This window comes from Rousettus aegyptiacus, unplaced genomic scaffold (assembly GCF_014176215.1).
Source record: "Rousettus aegyptiacus isolate mRouAeg1 unplaced genomic scaffold, mRouAeg1.p scaffold_m13_p_3, whole genome shotgun sequence".
Classification (NCBI taxonomy): domain Eukaryota; kingdom Metazoa; phylum Chordata; class Mammalia; order Chiroptera; family Pteropodidae; genus Rousettus; species Rousettus aegyptiacus.
Window position 1 is genome coordinate 88,297,730 of NW_023416306.1, and position 22,136 is coordinate 88,319,865.

A 22,136-nucleotide genomic window follows, 5' to 3' on the forward strand; every position below is an offset into this window, starting at 1 on the left:
TTAATTTAATATATTTGATTTATAATTATTAATCTATAAAATATAATCATTCTAAAATTCTTTAATCAAAATAGAATCTATATAAATTGAGAAAAACTATAAAAATATTTTGATTTAATAAACTATAGAAAAGCTTGTCTATTATTATTGTCATTTCATCATAACTGTCAAGTAAGAAGACTCACTGTGTTTTATTAGTAAATGTTAAACATGTCAATTCTTAAAATAATATTGTTTACTTTATTTCTGATTAGATTCAAAGGTTCAAATCTTAGTAATAAGCTTTTTGTTCATGTATTTAAATAACAGTTTATTTTCATGTTAATATTATTTTGAAATCTTTAGGAAAAATTGTTGATTATGAATAAATATGAATTTTATTAGTATTTATAGGCAAATTAAAGCAACAGAATAAATTTTGAAAATTGTAGATGCACTGTGATTTTAAGTATATAAATATCTGTGGTGTTTTAAGAGCAAAGAAGACAATATTCTTCTACAGTTGTTAAATTAAAGTTGTCATATATTAATCATGGTCATATTGGTGAACTCAAATTGAGTTTTAATACGTTCAGCATGCTCATTTTGAAATACGTAAATAAAGCAAAGTAGCTTTTAAGTTCTTTCCTATCACTCAACTACATCCAATTTGAAGAGGATTTTTAATAACTTAATCCCTTAAATTAATTGGTTAATTAATTAACTTTCCTTTGATATTCTTCTGAATGAACCAAAATCAGATCAATTAATCTTATAACTAATGAGACAGTGAAAGCCTTGTGTTTAAGTCTCATTTTATTTTACTTACATCTGTAAACATCATTTAGGTCAAAACGATGCTGAGGTTTAAGAGATTGAAATGCTTTTAGGCCAATCAGTTCTCAGTCAAAGGAAAAATCTTCTGAGGTATATACAACTTTCATTGAATTTTGCTTGAAGGCAGAATTTCCTTCATTAGCTTTATTAGCATTTTATTACTTTGGTGTGAAATTCCAGCTTCTTAAATTTAACATATAAATATAATTTAAGGTGAATTAATTTGAGTTTGAGGCAATTCCTTAAAATTAAAGTTTGTTAATAGCTTAATATCAGGCTTTAAAATTTAGCAAGCAGGTTTAATATTGTATGTCAACTATATTTCAATAAAAGATTTAGCATGCACATTTATTAAACTTATCTCCTTTTCTAGAACTTAGTTGAATTATATTCTGAACTATGTAATATAATGGTATTTTAAAAAACCTTTTTAGTAATAATTTTAATTAATACTTTTTTCCATCAATTACCTAATAAGAAGACATAGTTTGAAGGAAAGACATTAACCAAGCAAAAGAAAAAGAGTAGCTTATACCAGTTGAGTGGAATACTCAATAAAAGAATCTAGATTTCCGTATTAATTTGGTAGCATTTTAGTCAGATTATCATAAGGAAAGGATGAAAAATTATATGGAGTAGAAAAGTTATTGAAAATTAAATGGAAATTTAATTATAGTTAATATGTTAAGCTTTATAATGGGATTTTATCCCAACATAATGCAATGAGTGAACTACAAGACTTTCTTCACATACCTGGAACATTCCACATACATGTGAATGCATACATGGCTTGACAATCTCATTCTGAAACCCAAGACAGCATGTCCATTTTGCCTTTGTAATTAGAATCATGGCTCTGATTTCTAGTCCAAAGTAATACTGTAGAATATCCTTAAAAAGGAAAAAAAAAAAAAAAAAGAAGTGTCGTTTTTTTTTCCCCCTTAGATGAGACAAATGAAAAAGAAAAACCTCTATTCTTTGGTAACTTAAGAAAAGATTTACCTTCTGTATCTGATGATGTCACTCAATGTTGAAAATGAAAGTTTTACATTTCAGATTTTTTTTTGTTCCCTGATGCCCTGCCAGTAGCTCATTTTATTATTGTTTTCTTGCTAGGAATTATATATAGACTAATATGGAATAATACCAACACATTTGACTAGTTTATAAATAAGTGGCCATCAGTCATTTTGATTGACAGCCTCTAGTTCTACAGAAACATAAATCTGACCAAAATCACTTATTTGAATCCTTTTGGTCACAAATCTTAGATTCTTTTATTATTCTCAATAGCAGAACACCAGTCCCTCACTACCTTTTCTTGTATGTTTAGGAAATTTGAATCGAATTCACAAACAACTACACAGCAGGCAAAAGAAGGGGATGGCATAAGGCAGGAAATTGACATAGTAAAGTCACCCTTAAGTTGGTCACATTTCTGTGATGTTTATAATGTTCTTGCTGAAATCCTCAATATTTCGATAGAGAACTACTATATCTCTTTTGTTTAAGAGGCAAACAGTTACTATTAGGCTGCTTAAACACACACACACAAACACACACACACACACACACACACACACACATACGCACACGCACACAACTTCTTAAAAATCCCATAAAAGGAAAAGCAAACTGAAATGGTAGAGAAGGGAAGACAGTTGTTAATTAAAGAGATGTAGGCCCAATCCCATTGCATCAGGCAAATTGCAGATGTACCGGTCTTATAAAATGTCTAAGATATTGGGAATGTTCAGTTGAAAATGGAGAAATGGTAGCGATACTTATTTGTAAACAGTGCACATGACTAAATCCAGTGGAAATGTACGTTTTGTCTCATTGAAATATATAATAAAAATAGACACAGTTGTGCTGGAAATGTAATTAAGTTGTTCATTTCTGACATTACAGAGGTAGCAGTCACTATTTCAAAGCTGGTCTACCAAGATTCCCAGGTTTTATTGGATTTTGAATATAAATGAAAACAATTGCATTTAGAGTAAAATTTCATATATATCATTACTTGTTAGGTAGGAAATCTAAATTTTTTTCTAGGATTGACCACCCAAGTATTTCCAATAACTCCCTGAGACGCTTACATGTATGGTTAAAAGGTGTTTTCGCCCCTCTGATCTAAAGTCCCAAAGAGGAATGACTTAATCAGAGCAGTGCCTAGCATGGAAATCACTCAGTTCTTCCACTCTTGCCTCCTTTCTGCTCCTTCGGGCTCTGCTACTTTGTCTCTTGTGAGAATGCTCGCTGCTACTGATTTTCTCCTCTTGGTGAACCTCCAGGGCTCTTCTCCCTCACTACTCAGAAAGTCCTTTCTGCTTTTCATGATCGGCTGGCTCAGAGGCGCTTCTCAGAGTACAGCCTATATAAAAAGACGGAGGTGCAGAAAGAGGTGAAGCAACTCGCCTTAAACTGCAGTATTAGTAAAGACCAGAACACACATCTTGGTGATTACCTGGTTCTCCTTGTAACCAGCAGTAAAACTGATTCTTATTCAACTTTAATTGAAATTGACTTAATTCAGTTACTTTTTAAATAGATATCAACTTCAGAAATAATAATAGGTGATTCTCACAAGTGGAGCACAGATGTGGTGACTGGTCAGACTCTACATTTGAGAATATTGCTAATTCCACCCCCTACCCTCTAATTTTTAGAAAGCTAACTCCAGACCATGAGGAAATGGCAATTGAAAGCAGAATCTTGTGTGCTGGGTACTTGGCTAGATTGCTTGATATATTCTAGCTGGCAGAAATTGTCTTGTCTGTCCCTATTGATTAGTTTTTAAATTAATAATTAGAACAAGGACCATTTGGTAATCACTGGGAGGTACAAAGCCATTAGGCGTGCACAGGAATTGTGTATAAAACATTCTCTTTGCCTCAGGTGAGGTTTTCATTGAGCTGGAGTTGGTTTGTTTTTGCTTTTATATATATATATATATATATATATATATATATATATATAAAATTTATTTGTTGCAAGTTTTGTTCCTTTAGGCTTTGTTGTCTAGACTGAGATGTGGGTTCCTTTCAGTTGTGTCTCATTTCGAGGTAACTTTATTCTATTCTAAGGACCCATTTTTATACAATGTATTATTAAAGATGTCCTGCCCAATATTAGAAGTTGCCAGTGCTTGTATTCTGGATGAGATAACTAATGTTGTTAAAAGAAGGAAAACACGCATCACATTTCCTTTGAGAAGACAGAAAAAATAAGTAATTAATATGTATAAATATATATTTTAGACTGATGAAATAAGTACGTGTGTAGATTTTATTGAAAAATTTTATTAAAAATATTTTACTAAATCTTTTTTTAAAAGTTTATAAGGATAAATTAAGGATTAAAATAGTAAACAAGCCTGCTTATAAAGCTGAAGAAATTAAAACTTAGAGCAAAAGGTGTATATTGACCTTCCAAAATGGAACTATGTTGACATTTAATCACTAATGCTATTCTGAGGTATGAAACAGGTAGGACAAAAATGTGTGTTTTTATCCTATCAATAAATAAGGGGTTAGGTTTAGAACAAGGGTTTATTGGAAGGCTAACTTGCTCTAGGTGTCAGGGCTCATAGCCGCAAGAGTAATAGAATGCTATTTTTCATTAAGTCTCTTGGTATATCAATTTTGGCAGAGACCAGAAGGCTGAGATCAGTTTAGAAGCTGCCAAGTACCTGTGGCAGAGAGAGCTGCTAGATCATCTATGCCAGCATTGGACACCCCCAACTTTAGTTTCATTAGCAATTCAGATTGGTACCTGGGGATGGAAGACAAGGAGACCTTTGTTGAGAGGGCTTTGTTGTTCCAATAGGAGAATGAGAGGGTGATGCTTCTTTCTTTCCTCCAGCCAAGTGAGAACTTCAAGAGTTTGGCCCTGAGATCTGCAGACTTTTTATCTACAGAAGATGAGGCTTAATTTTTCCCTACCTCTCCTCCTTTAATTTTCATCTCTACAATTCTGAAGTGGCTAGCCCATTTGGCTAGGGGAGTAGAAGGGAGGAGTCAAAGAATAAAGTAAGCAAAGAGAGAAAAGGGGGCTAAGTAAACTCTCCTCCACCTCCATCATTCTCTATCTGTTTCCCTTGGACTTTCAGGATATCAAGCCTGGACTGGTACACAACTGGAAGGTATGAAGAAACTAAATTAGAGAGTTCACACTTTTTTTTTTTTTATTGAACTGGACATTTTAATTGCAGAAATAGAACTGTTCTTGTGACTGACTACAGAGAACTAAAAAAGCTGTGAAATGTGCCCAAAATTTCATTAAATAACAGGAAAAGATATAGCATATCACATAGGTTTTAGAGAACAATGGGAGACAGAATACAGTCGATTTATACCTACCCCTATTAAAGACTGCTAATTCAATAAACCATGACCTAAAGCAGGAGACTTCAACTCTGGCTGATTTAATCTAACTAACTAATAACCAAATAAATAAATAAAATTGATTTTTTATAGACCTGCTTTGAGAATGTGGAATGAAATTTAGAAAACAGTGACAAAAGAAGCTAAACAATATGGAGGGACACCCCTGATTCCTCCACAAACCACTGAGGTCAGCGCTGCCACTTCCGTAGCCACGGCACACTGAATTTCCCATTGGGTCCTGCTCATATTAAACACAGGATGTTGTCACTAGCACAATTTCTCTTTTATTTCGGGAAACTCAGTATTGTTGTTGCTACTACTACTACATGCCACTAGAATGGATATTTCTTAGTTCCTACTTATTTGCATCAATAGATCTCATTCGAAGTTTATGGTGGATGCATCCAATTGGATAAATCTGTGTTATGTACCCATACTCTGGCTACAAAAGAGGCTGAGAAAGGACCTAACATTTTCATCTTTTTTGGTGAAAACCGGGAGATATGCAAAATATAGAATGGAGTTCAAAGATTAGCCCCGATACTTGATGGGAGCTAGCCACACGTGTTTTTTTCAAATCTTTACAAATCCGAAATCAGAGAACCATAATATAAAATGTTCAATGCTGAGGACATCTTTGACTCCTCAAAATTGTTTCCTCTTCTTTTTGGTTAGCCTGATCTCAGCTCTCTTGGCTGGGAAAATCTGCATACTTGTCATTTATAGAGCCTCTGTTTGCATATTGTCTACTATAAAATAAAATTTTATTAGGTTTCATAGTTAAAACAACAAACTATTGATTTGATGATTTATTTATGAAATCAACTTCAAAATATCATTTGTACATAATGAACTCAATATAATTTCTCTCGTAAACTTCTTTTTTTTATTTGACAATTTCATCGTATCTACAATTATATCATGAGTTATTATATAGCCGTTTAAACAAAATCACTTCTCTCTGTTTCTATTAGCACCATTCTAGCCATCCAGACACCTATAAGAGTCATTTAACTGGTCTCCCCATATTTGCTATTGCTGCTTTTCAATGTATTGTGGCCATTGCAGATGTAGCAGCTTTTATTAAAGTTAAATTTGTTTACATAGCACCCTATTTAAAACCCTTTAAAGGCTTCTTACTGCCTACTATACTGCAAGACCCTGCTTCCACTGAGCCTTGTGTGCCTCCTGAATTTCACCCCAGGTTTCTCTTTTTTTCCCTGACTGTGCTTCAGCCCTGCTACTTTTGTTTCAATTCTTGGAATTCACAAGGTTTATGTTCATTTCAAAGGCTCAGAATACTCCACCCTTTGCCTGAGATTCTCTTGAGCCAGCCCTAACCAAATCATTCTGCATGCACCCCTTCCTCAGGAATATCTTCCCTGATGCTACAGGCGGGCATGTGTTACCTTTTTACAGATTCTCATAGCCTCTTATACCTTCCTCCTAGAACTCACCATATTATAATTAAGTGGTGTATAATAAATTAAATATTTAAGTAACTAATTATTTACTGTTCATTTCACTAGAATTTAAACTTCACAAGGGTAAAGTTAATGCTGGTCTTTTATTCCCTCTTCCTCCCTCTTCCTTCTTTTTTTTTTTTCTCCCCTTCCCTCCTTTCTTTCTTTTTTTTTAAATCTCTTTTTCTCTTCTTCTCTCTTCCTCTCTCTCCCTCCATCCCCCCACTCCTTTTTTTTTCCTATTAAAAACTCAGTACCTAGAATAGTGCCTGGAATATATTACATGCTGATTAAATTGCAGTTCAATGAATGAATGAGAAAGTGAGGGATACAATAAGGACTGTATGAAGAATATATGACGTTTATGAAGAATGTATGATGTCATAAGACAATGTTCCTGATATAAGCAAGAAACACATTTTAAATCTGATTTTTGGCCTAGAAGAAAACAGACTCAATTTATTAAATTTTAATCTAGATTGTGGGTGTTATTTTTAAGATCCTTTCTTGAACTTTTCCATGTTTTCCTGTTATGCTTGATAGATGGCTATTAAGTAACTAAAAATGTTAAAGGAAATAGTTATAACATCCCATTGATACTTATTATTACTTGCAAATATTTTTTACCAAAAATATTTCAACTTAGATACACCTGTCCCATTTATATATTAGCTTGGTGAATTAAGACACATTTTTATTGATACTGCTAAAAAATATATTTCTATATTGATTTTGTTGTAATTTATGCAATACATATGGACTTATGAAAAATACTTTCATGAACACTTTTTCGCAATATAAGTCACTAAATTGTAATTAGAAATTAAGTTCATTATTGAAATGCGTATTTTCAGACTCATTTCTTATAGCTAAATAATGGAGAAAAATAATATATAAACTCATGTATTATTTTTTGTTTTCCATAGACATTAGATTTATATTAGAAATAATGATTATGTTAGTATAAGTAATATAATTTATTGAAGTACATACTTAAAACACAAGCTGTATTTATTAAGTGGAGATATTTTCTTACAATTATAAAATTAAACTTGATATCCATTCTAGATATAATAATAATGAACAAAAGAAAGAATTGTAGACTAATTTTTATGGCAGTAAATGCAAAAATTTTAAATAAAATTTAGCAAATTAATTAACCGATAGAATAAAACTACAATAATTACCAAAAAAGGTTTATTCAAGGAATACAAAGTTGCCTCACTTTCTGAAAATGTGTAAACACACTACCAATCGATGTTTTAAAAGCGTTTAATGAAAATTTGCCATCATTATTAATTTTAAGACAGATCTCTAAACAAATTAAAAGTAGAAAAGAAACTATTTAAATCGACTATTCAATTAAAAAAAAAAACCTAAATGACAAAAAAAAGAAAGCAAATAATTTCAATTAAATTAATTTTCAGATATAAATGCTTGTTTTCACTATTTTTTTTTTAACGTAGTCTTGGATTTCCAACAAATGTTCTAAGAAAGAAAAAACTACTGATGTAAAACGGGTCAAATATGGTGACAGAAAGAAATCTAACTATGAGAGGTGAACACACAATGTAATATCTATATTCCTTACTGTTAAATTGTATACTTGAAACTTACTGGATTTCATTAACCAATGTTACCATAAAACAAACAAACAAACAAACAAACAAATAGATAAATAAATAAATAAATAAATAAATAAATAAATAAATAAAATTATTGATGTGACCTTTAAAATCAATGAAATTTTGCTGATAAAATTACAAAATAGAAAATATTTTAAAACAAATGTACATTTATAATGTCAGTATTATTACACACATAATATATAATAAATATATATTTATGTCTTAAAATATTTATATATATACCATAATATTCTAGAAAAAATGTTCTAGAATGTTTAGAAGAATACGAAAGGCATTAGAAATGAGTTAAGTAAACAAAAATTAATAGCTCCATGTTAGTAATAAACATGACAACAAAAATATTTCACTCAATTTTAAAAACAACCATGACATATTTAGGAAAAGTATTAGAAATGACAAAAAATCCAAAAGGAGAAAGTAGGAATTTAAATATAAAAATGTAATATACATTCTCAATGAAAAGACATACCATGTTTTTCAATAAATACATCTAACCTGAAACGTACCATATTAATAAATGAGTCTAATAAAATCCTAATTTCTAGAGTTTTATTTTTATCACACTTTTTTAATTTGAGTGTAAGAAAATAATTTAGACATTAGCTGAAAGACAGAAGCCTGAGAATAACCTAGAAAGTACGAATAGAATGGCAGCGAGAACCTGGGACAGAGTAAAGCTGTCTTAATAGAATTCAGAAAAAGCTACTATATTATAATTTTGCACAGGAATAGACAAAATCATACAACAGAAAAGGTTAACCAGAAGTAGATTTCAATACATGTGAGAATTTAATATGTGATAAATTGGTATTTAATTCATTGTGATACGTAATATCAAATGGTGCTGCTGTTAATATATATCAGAAAGAAAATAAAATTAGACATCTAAATTACATGATATTCAAAATTCAGTTCTTCATGGAATAAAGACTGTATGTGGAATCTAGGAGAAAACTAGGCCTACTTCACCATACAATCAAAGCAACACACAAAAAGGTAATCATATTTTAGTAATAAAATTTGTTTTGTCTAAGAAAAATATCTTAAGCAAATTAATAGAAAAATAATCATCAAAAAGTTATAATCTACAATATACAAAGAGATTTTAAAGTTTTTAAAGGAAAAGGCAGCTAACAAAAAAAATAAATGATTTAAGTTGGCAGTTCAAATAAGCAAAAGTCAAGATGGCCATTTAGTGAATGAAAAGATTCCTAAATTTAATAGTCATGCAAGTGCAACCTAAAGTGACAGTGAGCTACAACCTTATGCAAACAGAGTGCACAATAATTTAGAAGAGCAAAAATATCTATTATGTGTGAGATATACAAAAGCAATAATAATACGCTTGTGGTGAAACATATATTTCTTTTGGAAAGAAACCAAGCAAAATCAATTACAACTACTTGTAAGCCAGCTTCCTACTTACAAGAATTTTCCCCATCAAAATGAAGCCACCAGTTTAAAAGTACACGTTCAGAGACCATTATTGCGTTATTATTCCCATGAGCAAAACACTGAAAGAAAGTCAATGCCCATAACAGGGGAATAGCTGAACAAATTATATCTACATTGATGACCAAGGATATGGTACTATTAAAAATAAATAAATAAAGGATTAGAGTTCTATCTTGTGGGTATTTCGTGAGCTGTTTTGTATGAGAAAAGCAAAAAACAAAAAAAGTGGTTAATTTTAAAGAAAGATAAACAAAGAAAAACTGTGTGTATATCTTCATAAACGTGAATATACGAGCCTAAAGAAAAACATAGAAGTCCAGGATGTTAACACAGATTATGTAGGGAGGTACAATTATGAAAAATAGGAGTGGAATAAGAGGCAAGTATTAAGAAGAAAAAGACTGAAGTTTATAAAATAGATACATATTGTATAACATATGTAATTGTATATACATATATATATACACACATTACAACATTTTCACATATAATGCATATTTGTTATATAATGTTTATTATATAATGATGTTATATATAATGTAAAATAATGTGCATAATGTATACACATAAATTACCATTGTGTGTGTGCATGTGTATATGTCTATATATATATAAAGAAATTTTAAAAATGCAAGTCCCAAGTTATCTTTATTTTTTCAGGAGTCTCATAGAAAATTGATGAGGAAGAGGTAAGGAGAAAATCCTGAGACAGTTTTTCTAGGCCACCTGAAAGTTCAAAAACTGTTTTCCCAGAATGATATGCAGAATCATCAAGAAATATTGGCTGGAGAACTATAAAACATGTGATTATATATATCTTTTAAAAATTATAGAAGATGCAATGCATTCTAATTTATGCAAATATATGAGTAAGAATCGAATTTCAAACAAGAATGAATCTAAATTTTATAGCTTCACTCTTATGAGTGTCCTATTTTGAGAATTTGGCTATAACTACTAATTTTGTCTGTTTTCTTTTGTGGATTATCAGATAAAATTAGTGATTACTCAAAAATCACTATGCAGGAAAAGATACAAAACATTTCTTGTCATTGATACTTGCACAAAATTTCTCATCGATTTAAGAAAACTCTGCTTTTATATTGGTATCTGCAGAAAGTTCTACAAATCATAGGCATCAATGCTTTGTTTACATTGAAGTGCCCAGTTAAATATGTCTAACTCTGACTTAATTAGTTTTTCTTTTGTATAAGTTCAATACAACTTAATTTTATTCAGGTTAGTTCATGTTATCTATTGTTATGTGCATTCATCCAATAGTTATAATAGTAACATTTTTACCCATAAAGTGAAAAAATATCATATAAACTTGACTAGATTTAATGCCTCCAGTCTATTGAGTTGTTATTTTCCTTAATTTTGATTTTTTGTTTGTTTGTTTTTTGTTTTTGGATAGGAATTTTAAGATTTCTGGAACTTCCTAGAGGGAAAGATGGAATCTAATACTGTATTTAGTGCGTCTTTGCCATCTGGGTTTTCAGATTCATTTGATTTAATTCAAAGATTAAAGATAGAAAAATTGGGCCAAATGCTGTAATAAACCCTTGTGGAAATATGCTTCTGCTATGATTATTTTTTGGATGAATTGATTCTTTAATTTGTAACTACTCCCCATGACTTTAGTTGCTGTTAATAACTGATTAACCACAAGCACATAGATTTATTTTGCCAGTGCATGCTGGGTTATGGTTAACTCTTATGTACACTAGAGTACCTCAGTTTAAGTGGATAACAGACCAAACAAATGTTTCCATGATATAGTGAACCTTATCTCAAATGGGTCTATCTAATGTATGAGAAAGGTGGTTTACATCATCATTTATTTTTTATACTCTTAAAAGGTGAATTTGTCAGTTCCTGGCATATTTAAGCAAACAACAACAACAAAAGTTACCAGACAATTATTTTAGTTACAAAGAGATAGCTATTGCATTTAGGGGGCAGGGAGTGATTTTTCTTAGATAATCATTGTGGTATCCATAAGTAGCCTTGCTGAAAATTCACATTGATCACTTGGTTACAAATTAGTTGTCTTGTTCATTAATTCATTAGATCATTGAGAACTTATGTCCATTATGTTGGGTACTAGGGATATAAACATGACTAAAATATGGGTATTATGTACAGGGGGTCTATTTTATAGAAAACCATATTAGTTGTTTTATTAAAATATATTAAAAGTAGATATTCTTATATAAAATAATATATTTAATAATTTACATTGTTTTGTAAATGTGGAAATTTTGACTGCTATTAAATAATAAAAATAATGCTTTTTACTTCAAAGAACATTTTGCATTTGTCAATGACTATCATCTCTAGGTATTTGAATTTTACACACTTAGCCTATGAAATTTAAAAAATACATTTTAAAGAGAAAAATAAATGCAGATAAAATATCAGCAATAACAGAAAATAGTTCAGTGAGCTTTGTAATATTATTGAAACCATTTAGTAGAAAAATTTTCCATTGAATAGAGAGATTTTATGGTCCCTGAATTATATATAAAGACTGAAAAGATTAGAAATGGTAACTTCCAGATCTTTGGATAAAACTGTCCCCTGCTCCCAGACCATAAACCATGGCCTGTTAGGGACCAGACTGCACAGCACAAGGTGAGCAGCAAGCAAGAGAGCGAAGCTCCATCTGTATTTGCATCTACTCCCCAGCTCTAACATTACGGCCTCAGCTCCACCTCAGATTATCAGGCATTAGATTCTCATAGGATTACTGGTCCCAGGTGCCAAAAAGTTTGGGAACTGCTGTTTTAGTAGGCACTCTGTCTAAACTCTAGGGGTATTGGAAGATGTTGACTGTCAACAAATTTCTCTCATGAAATTGTCTTCAGCTAGAAAGAGCCACCTAATCCAAAGTTAAGCCTTCTCATCAGGGAAGCCCTAATTCACTGAGCAATCTGGTTTTTTAGCAGAGCAACTCTGCAGGACAACTCTGAAAGACCATTTCGACTCCATAGCTCCTTCAGGATCATCTGGAGACTTACAGCGATATATCACAATTTAACTCCTCCCACTGACTAGTTCTATTTATTTATTTATTTATTTATTTATTTATTTATTTATTTATTTATTTATTTTTATATCTTTTGCACACCGCCACAAGAATTATCCTGAGGGCACTCCACAATAAATTTCCTACACGCATATGTTCATCAAAGAATCATATTTTCAAGAAATCACTCTAGGTGAGCTGAGGAAAGGGACTGTAAAATAGAATGTTAGAGATGGATGACACATTAACCCACTACCTGGCAGGCTATGAGACCCCATTGCTGGTGATGGGTCACCATTGATACCCCTTGAATGTCATAGTGGTGATATTGTTACAACATTCACTTGTTCACTGATGGTGAACCAAAATATATATTATTGCGAGATAATGAACTTAGGCTTTTGAGGAATTTAAGGGAAAGTAGTAATTATAAGGACAGTAGAATTTCTGCTAGGTTCTAGTCATACAGTAGAGAAAAAGAACAAAGGGCTGAGTGTGATTAATCATGAGTTGAACGTAATGGTGTGAGAATAAGATGGTCTCTTTAGCAAATATAAAGAGACATTTACCTTCTTTAGCCAGAGGTCATAAAAACTGATAATATGGCTTAGGACTTGTTAAACAGTAGCAGAGCTTTAGAGAAGCTTGACTCCTCAAACCAGCCTCTGAACCCTGGTTGAGATCAAGTGGAACTACTCTTGGGGAAAAGGTACATCTGGGTTTACAGTCTCTGAAATCTTGAAACCCTGGGTCTTCCTAAATCTTCTGGGCTTAAAAAAGAGGTCATCATTTCTATATACTTAAAGATGATGCAGAAACTTCTTCCTTCTATGTTAATACATATATCCTCACCTCATTCCTGGCCTCCAGATCAGTATTTATGGATCAATGGATGACATTATCTGGTCATGGAAATTCTGTGTCTCTGAGGGAAAAAATGGACTGTTTCAAGTAAGCTGCAACCCTAGCTAGTATTTACTGTTAGAAGTCAGGAGAATATGTATGGTGTTGGATTCTGAGGCTTCTGGATTAAGTGGAATGAAGGATAAGATTGAATAATATTTGATATGGAGAGTGATATCAAATGGGGATGAAGAATAAGTGTTTATTGATGTGGGAGCATTGTCTCATGATACAAGATTCAACATGTTAGCAAAGAATAGCAGGAGATAGTTCCTGCTACTAGGATAGCTCTTAGAAGTGTGGAGAAAATAGTGGTTCCATTAAAAGAGTATAAATGTCAAAATTGTTGTGCAGAGAGTACAAAAAAATGATTGAAAGACTTAGTTAGGTATGTGAGTATTCTAAAGTGAATATACCATCTAGAGTACAGGAAAATCATCAACTCATTATATTCTGTGTAAAGGCTTGAAGGACACACCTAAAGCACCCCTAAAGAATGTGTTTATGACTGAGAAACAAGTGTCATTGAGAAGCTAAGGGATAACTTTCTCGGTAGGCAAATGGTGATGGCAAGAGAAGCTATTATAGAATTGGGCTCCCTGATAGCAATGGATATGCCAGGATCTCAAAATAATAGAAGCTAGGTGGCAGTGTTTAGTTGTCATAAGCAAGGTGGGTACAATTATCTTAATGAGCAGCTATTGCAAATCCATCTGAGCTCTAGACTCACAAAAAGCTGTGGAGATAGTTCATAGAACATAGCATTTCTTTGGGGCAAAGTAAATGGGTAGTCAACAAGGATATTAACCAATCTACACAAATAAAGAAATCAGATGAATGATTGGGAGGCTGAATATAGTCACATCATAAAAAATTATAACTCCTTGCCCAATTTATGAACCCAAGGTAATTTTCAGACTTTGAATTCTTTGACTGAAGGGGAAACTGAGTCACCAGAAAGCACCCTGCGACCCATAGCAAATACAAATGATAATGATTCCCCCAATTTTTTCTCTAGAGAACCTATATACATTTACTTGAATAAACACATGCTAAGGAAAGTTGAATTTTGAAACATTTTGAGAACTGTTATACATACACATGATCCAAGTTGATCTTGATATCTAAGATTCTGTGGAATCAGTATGCCCTTATACTGTTAGATTTGGGCATATAGGTGCTATATATTAAGTGGAATTGTGATCCACAGGTGGGTTGCATTGTATCTGCCAGGCCAGAGATTGACGTTATTGCCATTTACCTAGTCTCTAATAAGTGTAATTGGAATGGACATACTTACTGATTAACAGAACCCCCATATTGATGCTTTGTCCTTGGGGTGATAGCTATTCTAGTCAGAAGACTAAGTTAAAGCCTCTGAAATGTTCCCACTTTTAGCTGAGTCATGTTCAACATAATATATCCCAAGGAGAAGAATCAATATTAATATTACCTTTAAAATTCTAAAATATGTGCTGGAGGTAGCCCATATATTTCATTTATGGACAATATTGTCTTCTGCTGAAGCCAGAGATACTGAAGAAAGATAGTGGATTATCATAAACTCATCCAAGTTGTGTCCTGATTGCAGTTTATGCCAGATTAGGTATTTTTGCTAGAGCAGATTAACATGACTTCATATACAGTATGTGTTTAGTGATTTAGTCAATGTGCTGTTTTCATTTCTGTTAGGATAAAAGATCAGAAATACTTTGCATTCATTTTGGACAGACAAAAGTATACATTTTTAGTCTTTTCCTAAAGCTAAATTAACTCTCACACTTATTTTTATAACATTGTCCAAAGGGATGTGGGCCACCTGAACATTGTACTAAATAGAGTATTGGTTCACTTTATCAATGAAATCATGTTCATCCATTGAGATAAACAAGAAGAGGCAAGTACATTTGGATATCCTGGTAAGAGCACATAATCCAGAGGATTGGAATAAGCCTGTGAAGATTCAGGAACCCACAATATTTGTAAATTTGTAGAGATCCTATGGTCTAGAGCTTGCCAGGACATCCCTTCCAAAATAAAGCACAAATTATTGCATCTCACAATTCCTATCCTTCAGAAGGAAACCCAAGGTCTGCTAGGTCTCTGGGTTCTTGATCATATTCCACACTTTGAAATACCATTCCTATCCATTTATCAGGTGATCTGAAAGACTATCAGCTTTAACTAGGTCTCAAGGTAGGAAAGGGTTCTGTAGCAGGCCCACACTGTGATGTAAGTGGTCCTGGTGCTTAAGAATCTATGATATTAAGTATATCAGTGCTGGAAAACATACCGTGTTCTGGTAGGAGACTGCTATAGGAGACTCAAAAGGTAAATTTTTAGGTTATGAGGAAGGCTGTGACTTTTTCAATTAAGAATTATACACCTTTCATAAAATAGCTCCTAGCATGCTGCTGAGCATTGGTAAAAATGGAGTGCCTAAATGTGTAACACCTATGATGATGTGGCCTGAATTGCCAATCAGGAGTTAAATTTTGTCATGTCTACCAAAAACCTAGTTATAAAAGAGGGCAGACTCATCAGTAGATCATCATTAGATGGAAATGGTACAACCAGAATGAGGCGTGGCCAGAGTCGAAGGGCCCAATAAACCCAATAAATGGTAAAAGCAGGTGCCCAGACCCCCATGACATGTATCAGTATTTTACCAGTGCTTCTTTCTCAGTTTATACCTGGCCACATAGATGGTCACTTATGAGCTGATAGTGGAGAAAAAAAGCTAAACTTCATTCATGATGGGTCAGCTCAATATATTTACACAAGTCAAAACTTGGACTGCTGTTACATCACTCTAAGATATCCCGACAAATAAGAATGAGAGAAAATCTCCCTAGTAGGCAGAAGTTTAATTATACAGCGTACCCGGTCAACCACTTTGCATAGAAAGAGAAAATCTGTTCAAATATTTTGATGGACCTATGGCATGAAGTATGATAACACTTATATTGCATATTAATGAGCATCGAAAAGTATCCATGGCAGAAGAATTACAAAAGAGTGAAGTAGACAGAGAATATAGACAGTTGATATCAAGTAGTATTTGTCATCAGTCACCCTTAGCTGGCACAACAGGCTCATGAAAAAAATAGTCATAATTATAGGAATGGAGGCTATACATGAGCTTAAACCATGGGTTATGAAGATTGATTTATTCATTGCCGCTACTGAATATTTCACCTGGCAACAACAGAGACCAACACTTAGCTTTTGATCAAGTACTGTCCTTCAAGAATACCAACCAGTGCCTTGGTAGTAAGTTGATTACGTTAGACATTTTTACCCTGAAAGTGACTGTACAGTTTTGACTGAATTTGACACATATTCTTGGTTTGGATGTTTCTGCTTACCTCAGCCAGTAGCAGCTCTATCCAAAGGCTTTTAGAATGTTTTATTCTTAACACAAGATCCTATCTAACCACTTATGGGATGAGAGCACATTTTACAGTAGTAAAAATGTAGCAGTGGAACACTGCCATAGGACTCTCTGGTCATATCATATTCTACACAACCTAATTAAATATACCAATTTACTAGAGTAATAGAATGCCCTTTGGACAGGGGCAGCTGAGTCTTATATAGATAATATCTGGTAAGGTTGGGGTGCTATTCTCCAAGATGCAATATACATCTTAAATCAGTGACCATTATCACATGAGGTTTTTTTTTTTTCTCTCCCATAGAATATGTAGGTTCAAGAATCAAGGAGTGACCCCATTTAACTATCATCACATTCAATGACCCACTTGGGAAATCTGTTTCCTTTCCCGCAACTCTGGGCTTTGCCAGTTTAGAAGCCTTAGCTCTCATAAAAGGAAAAAGCTTTTATTAAGTGATGCAGCAAAGTCTCATTAATCTTTAAGCCATGGCCACTACTCAATTACTTTAGGCTTTCAGCGTCAGGAAATAGTAGATAAAAGGAGTCACCATCCTGGCAGGAGTGACTGGCCCATATGATCAGCTGGAGGTTAGTTTGTTTTGCACAGCAAGGCAGTAAGGAATATGTTTGATACACAGTTGGTCCACTGAACCATTTCTTAGTATTCTGTTGTCTTATTATGGTCTTGAATGAATAAGTGCATTAATAATGGCTTGAAAAGGGCAAGGTAACCAGGGGCTCAAAATCCTTAGTGAAAAAGGTCTGGTAACTTCACTAGGTAAGCTACTTTACCAAAAGGTATATTAACTCGGGATGAGAGCAGTATAGAATGATAATAGTAGAAATAGATGATGAATATCATCCTACCATAGTTCCTTTTTTGAAGTTTCCCCAGGAAAGGTGATTAACAAGAATCCTCTAGTAGCTTTTCCCAGATAGAGTGAATTACCAAGCAGATGAATCTGAGTGCATGCAATAGTGCACAAGCCAGATCCCTTCCTCGGGTCTGGCAGGGATTGGCTGCCAGCTAAATCCTCTAGAAATTGCCCTAAGACAAAGAGTAGCCCCTCTCAAAGTTGTGCACCCTGATGGAGCAGCACACAGACTATGACTGGTCTATAGGGTGGGGGTGAGTTATAAAGGCTTAGCTCCATTGCCTTAGTGCAAGACAGCTTTGAGGGAACATCACAGCTCCAAAACTTCTCTAGAGCTACTGAGACCTTTGTTGTAATCATACTGCAGTTCGATTCTCCTGAACAAACCTATTCTGCATTACCCAACACGCATTGCTCTAGAAGGTACTTTTTAAATACAGTCATGCCTTGTTTTATCGTGCTTCATTTTATTGTAATTGTTTTTGGGGTGCCATGAACCATGCCCATATAAGACAGCAAACTTAATTGATAAATGTGTATTCTGACTGCTCCACTGAACTGCCATTCCCCTGTATCTCTCCCTCTTTTTTGGGCCTCCCTATTCCCTGAGATACAGAAATATTAAAAGTAGGCCGATTAATAACCCTACAATGTCCTCTAAGTGTTCATGTGAAAGGAAGAGTTGCACATCTCTCGTTTTCAATTAAAAGCTAGAAATTGTTACATTTAGTGAGGAAGGCATGACAAAACCGGAAATAGGCTGAAAGCTAGGCATCTTGCACCAGTTAGCCAAGTTGTAAATGCAAAGGAAAAGTTCTTAAAGGAAATTAAAAGTGCTACTCCAGTGAACACAAGAAAGATAAGAAAGTAAAACAACCTTATTGCTGATATGGGGAAAGTTTTAGTGGTCTAGATAGAAGCTGCAACATTCCCTTAGGCCAAAGCCTAATCTAGAGCAAGGCCCTAATTTTTTCAATTCTATGAGGGCTGACAGGGTGAGGAAGCTGTAGAAGAAAAATCTGAAGTGAGCAGAGGTTCATTCATGATGTTTAAGGAAAAAAATCATCTTCATAACATGAAAGTGCAAGGGGAAGCAAGTACTGATTAGAAGCTGCAGCAAGTTATCCAGATAATCTAGCACAGATAATGAAGGTGGCTTCACTAAACAAGGGATTTTAAATGTAGACAAAACAGATGCCGTATGGGACTTCCAAAACTAAAGACATAAAGTCAAAGCCTGTCTTTAAAGCTTCAAAGAACAGTCCTACTATCTTCGTAGGGGCTAATGCAGCTGGTGACTTTAAGTTGGAGACAATGCTTATTTGACATTTCAAAAATCCTAGGGCCCTTAAGAATTATGCTAAATCTACTCTAACTGTGCTCTATAAATGGAACAACAAAGACTAGATGACAGTACATCTGTTTACAATATGGTTTACTGAATATTTTAAACCCACTGATGATAACCTACTGCTCGGAAAAAAAGATTGCTTTCAAAATATTGCTGCTCATTGAAAATGTACCTGGCCATCCAGGAACTTTGATGTTCATGTACAATGAGATTCATGTTGTTTTCCTAAAATCTACTCCTGATGAAGATGCTGTGATGTTGTCATCGTTGAAATGACAACAAAGGATTTAGAATATTATATAAACTGAGTTGACAAAGCAGTGGCAGGGTTTGAGAGGATTGGTTCCAATTCTGAAAGAAGTTCCACTGTGGGTAAAATGCTACCAAGCAGCATCACATGCTAGAGAGAAATTTCATTCACGAAAAGAACAGTGAGGCAAACTTCATTGTCTTACTTTAATAAATTACAACAGTCACCCCAGCCTTCAGCAACCACCACCCTGATCAGTCAACAGCCATCAACATTGGTGTAACACCCTCCACTAGCAAAAGAAATGACTCACTGAAGGCTTAGATGATGGTTAGCATTTTTTAGTAACAAAGTATGTTTTAATTAACTTCTGTACATTATTTTTTTTAATTAATACAATTGCACACATAATAGACTACAATGTAGTATAAACATAACTTTTCTATATCCTGGAAAACCCAAAAGAAGATTGTCGTGACTCGCTTTATTGTGATATTCACTATATTGCGGTATACTGGAACCGACCATGCTATGTTTCTGAGATATGCCTGTATACCTATATACTTCTCTGTCTTAGAGTCCTTTTTCTAAGAAACCTGACTCAAGGCAAATACACATATTCAATATGCATTCAGTAATGTTTAGAGTATATATTAAACATATATTACATATGTTAAACTATATATTATATATATATGTGTATGCAAATCTCACTTAAAATATATTTTTTAGCTATGCAATTATTTTACTTGTCTAAAAGAAATTTAGTTTTTTGGTGTGTTTTTTTAAATATAAAAAATCATTTAAGTGTTTTATGAAATAGAAATTTTTAAACATAAGTGAATCCAAGAGATAATTCTGCCAATACAATATTCATTCAGTAAGATATTGATTGTCACAGGATTAGATTATCAGAAGGCCAGTGACCCAAAATTCATCTAGTTCAGGTAAGAGAATGCTTGAATGGTTCTTCAGGTTCAGTCTATTCCTGACTGAGCCCACTGACACCACCGCCTAACAAGAAAAGAGCCAGGGCTACATCAACAAATGAATCTTGGAAAGCACAATATTATTACTATGCAGAACCCAGGGAGAGCCATCATTATTACACTGTTTACCATTCAATTATGTTTGTTCCTAAATTTCCTGGGTTCGGAATTTTGTTTTTAAAACATAACACAGCTCATATTTTCTAAAAAGACTATGACCAAAAAAAAAAAAACAAAAAAGTGTCTACAATTGATCACAACGTAAGTTGCTTACCTTTTTTTATTCAAGTCACTAAGAGGAATTCAGCTAATCAAGCTCTTTTGGGATTTGATTTATATGTGAAGGAATAATCACCAAATAAGACAACATCTCATATAGTTTAAAAGCCTTTGAGCATTTCATGATAATGATGCTTATATTCATAAGCACTCCAACTTTTTAAAAGGAAACAGCACATATCACTGCACAGCTAATAGAGTGAATTTTAACTGAAAGTTTTTAAAACTTTATCAAAAGGCAGCAGTTGTTCTGTAAGTTTACACTACTAAAATTAGAGGCCTTTGAGGTAGCTGTGAAAAGATTCTAATGTTGGAAAATAAAAAACCTCAAAGTGTTGCAAAACTAGAAATCTAAGGCTGTCAAGTAATTCACATTAAGAAAAAAACCTTTTTTTAAAACTGGGGAAATTTGGTACTCTCTGTTTTTTACTTTGATTCCCCAAGGCAGTTATTACTCTACTATTTTGATGGCTTTTAATTTTTTTAACATATCAAAAAAAATCTTTTCTCAGGAATAGTGTCTTTTAAATATTAAGGGTAGCGTATGCTTACACACCTCACTGTTCTTATGTTTCTATAAATACGGTATCTTATTTTCAGGCTTCACATAAAAGTCTTTGTCATGTACAAATATTTTATAGCTAGAACAAGTGGAAAAGTGATGTTTTTACCTATGAAAGCTGAGTTCATTATGAATTTGATAAGATAAAGGTAAGCAACCGACATAGAATTAATGGGAATCTAAATGAAACCTTGATACTACTACTACTACTACTACTACTACTACTACTACTACTACTAACTTATTTTTATTGAGCATTTACTTTGTGTCAGGGCTTTATGAACTATCTCATTTATTCCTCCATTACTATAATACCATTATTATTCTCTTTTTATCAATAAGGAAATTTAAGACCACAAAGGTTATTAACTTTTAGAGTTATAAAGCTAAAGAAATAAAGCCCAGCAAAATTAATATTTAAATACAGCAAATGTCTGACATCATTCTTGATAAGTATCTAATAAGTTTTTACTAGCACATGGAGCCAAGAACTTGTTTTTCCCCATTAAAAAAAGAGAAATACGATTAACATACAACATCATATTAGTTTCAGGTGTATGACATAATGATTCAATATTTGTATGTGTTGTGAAATGGCCACCACAATAAGCCTAGTTAACATTCATCACCACACAGCTATAATTTATTTTTCTTGTGATGAGAACCTTTAAGGTTTACTCTCTTAGCAACTTTCAAATATACAAGATAGTCGTCTTAAAGAAAGTATG

The 22,136-nt window shown here is 33.1% G+C and overlaps 1 protein-coding gene across 3 annotated transcripts in view; it reads left to right on the forward strand.

The window, feature by feature from the left end:
• The window catches only part of MDGA2 (MAM domain containing glycosylphosphatidylinositol anchor 2), a 773,979-nt gene that overhangs the window by 437,147 nt on the left and 314,696 nt on the right, over positions 1–22,136 (forward strand). The gene's annotated exons all lie outside the window — the stretch shown is intronic.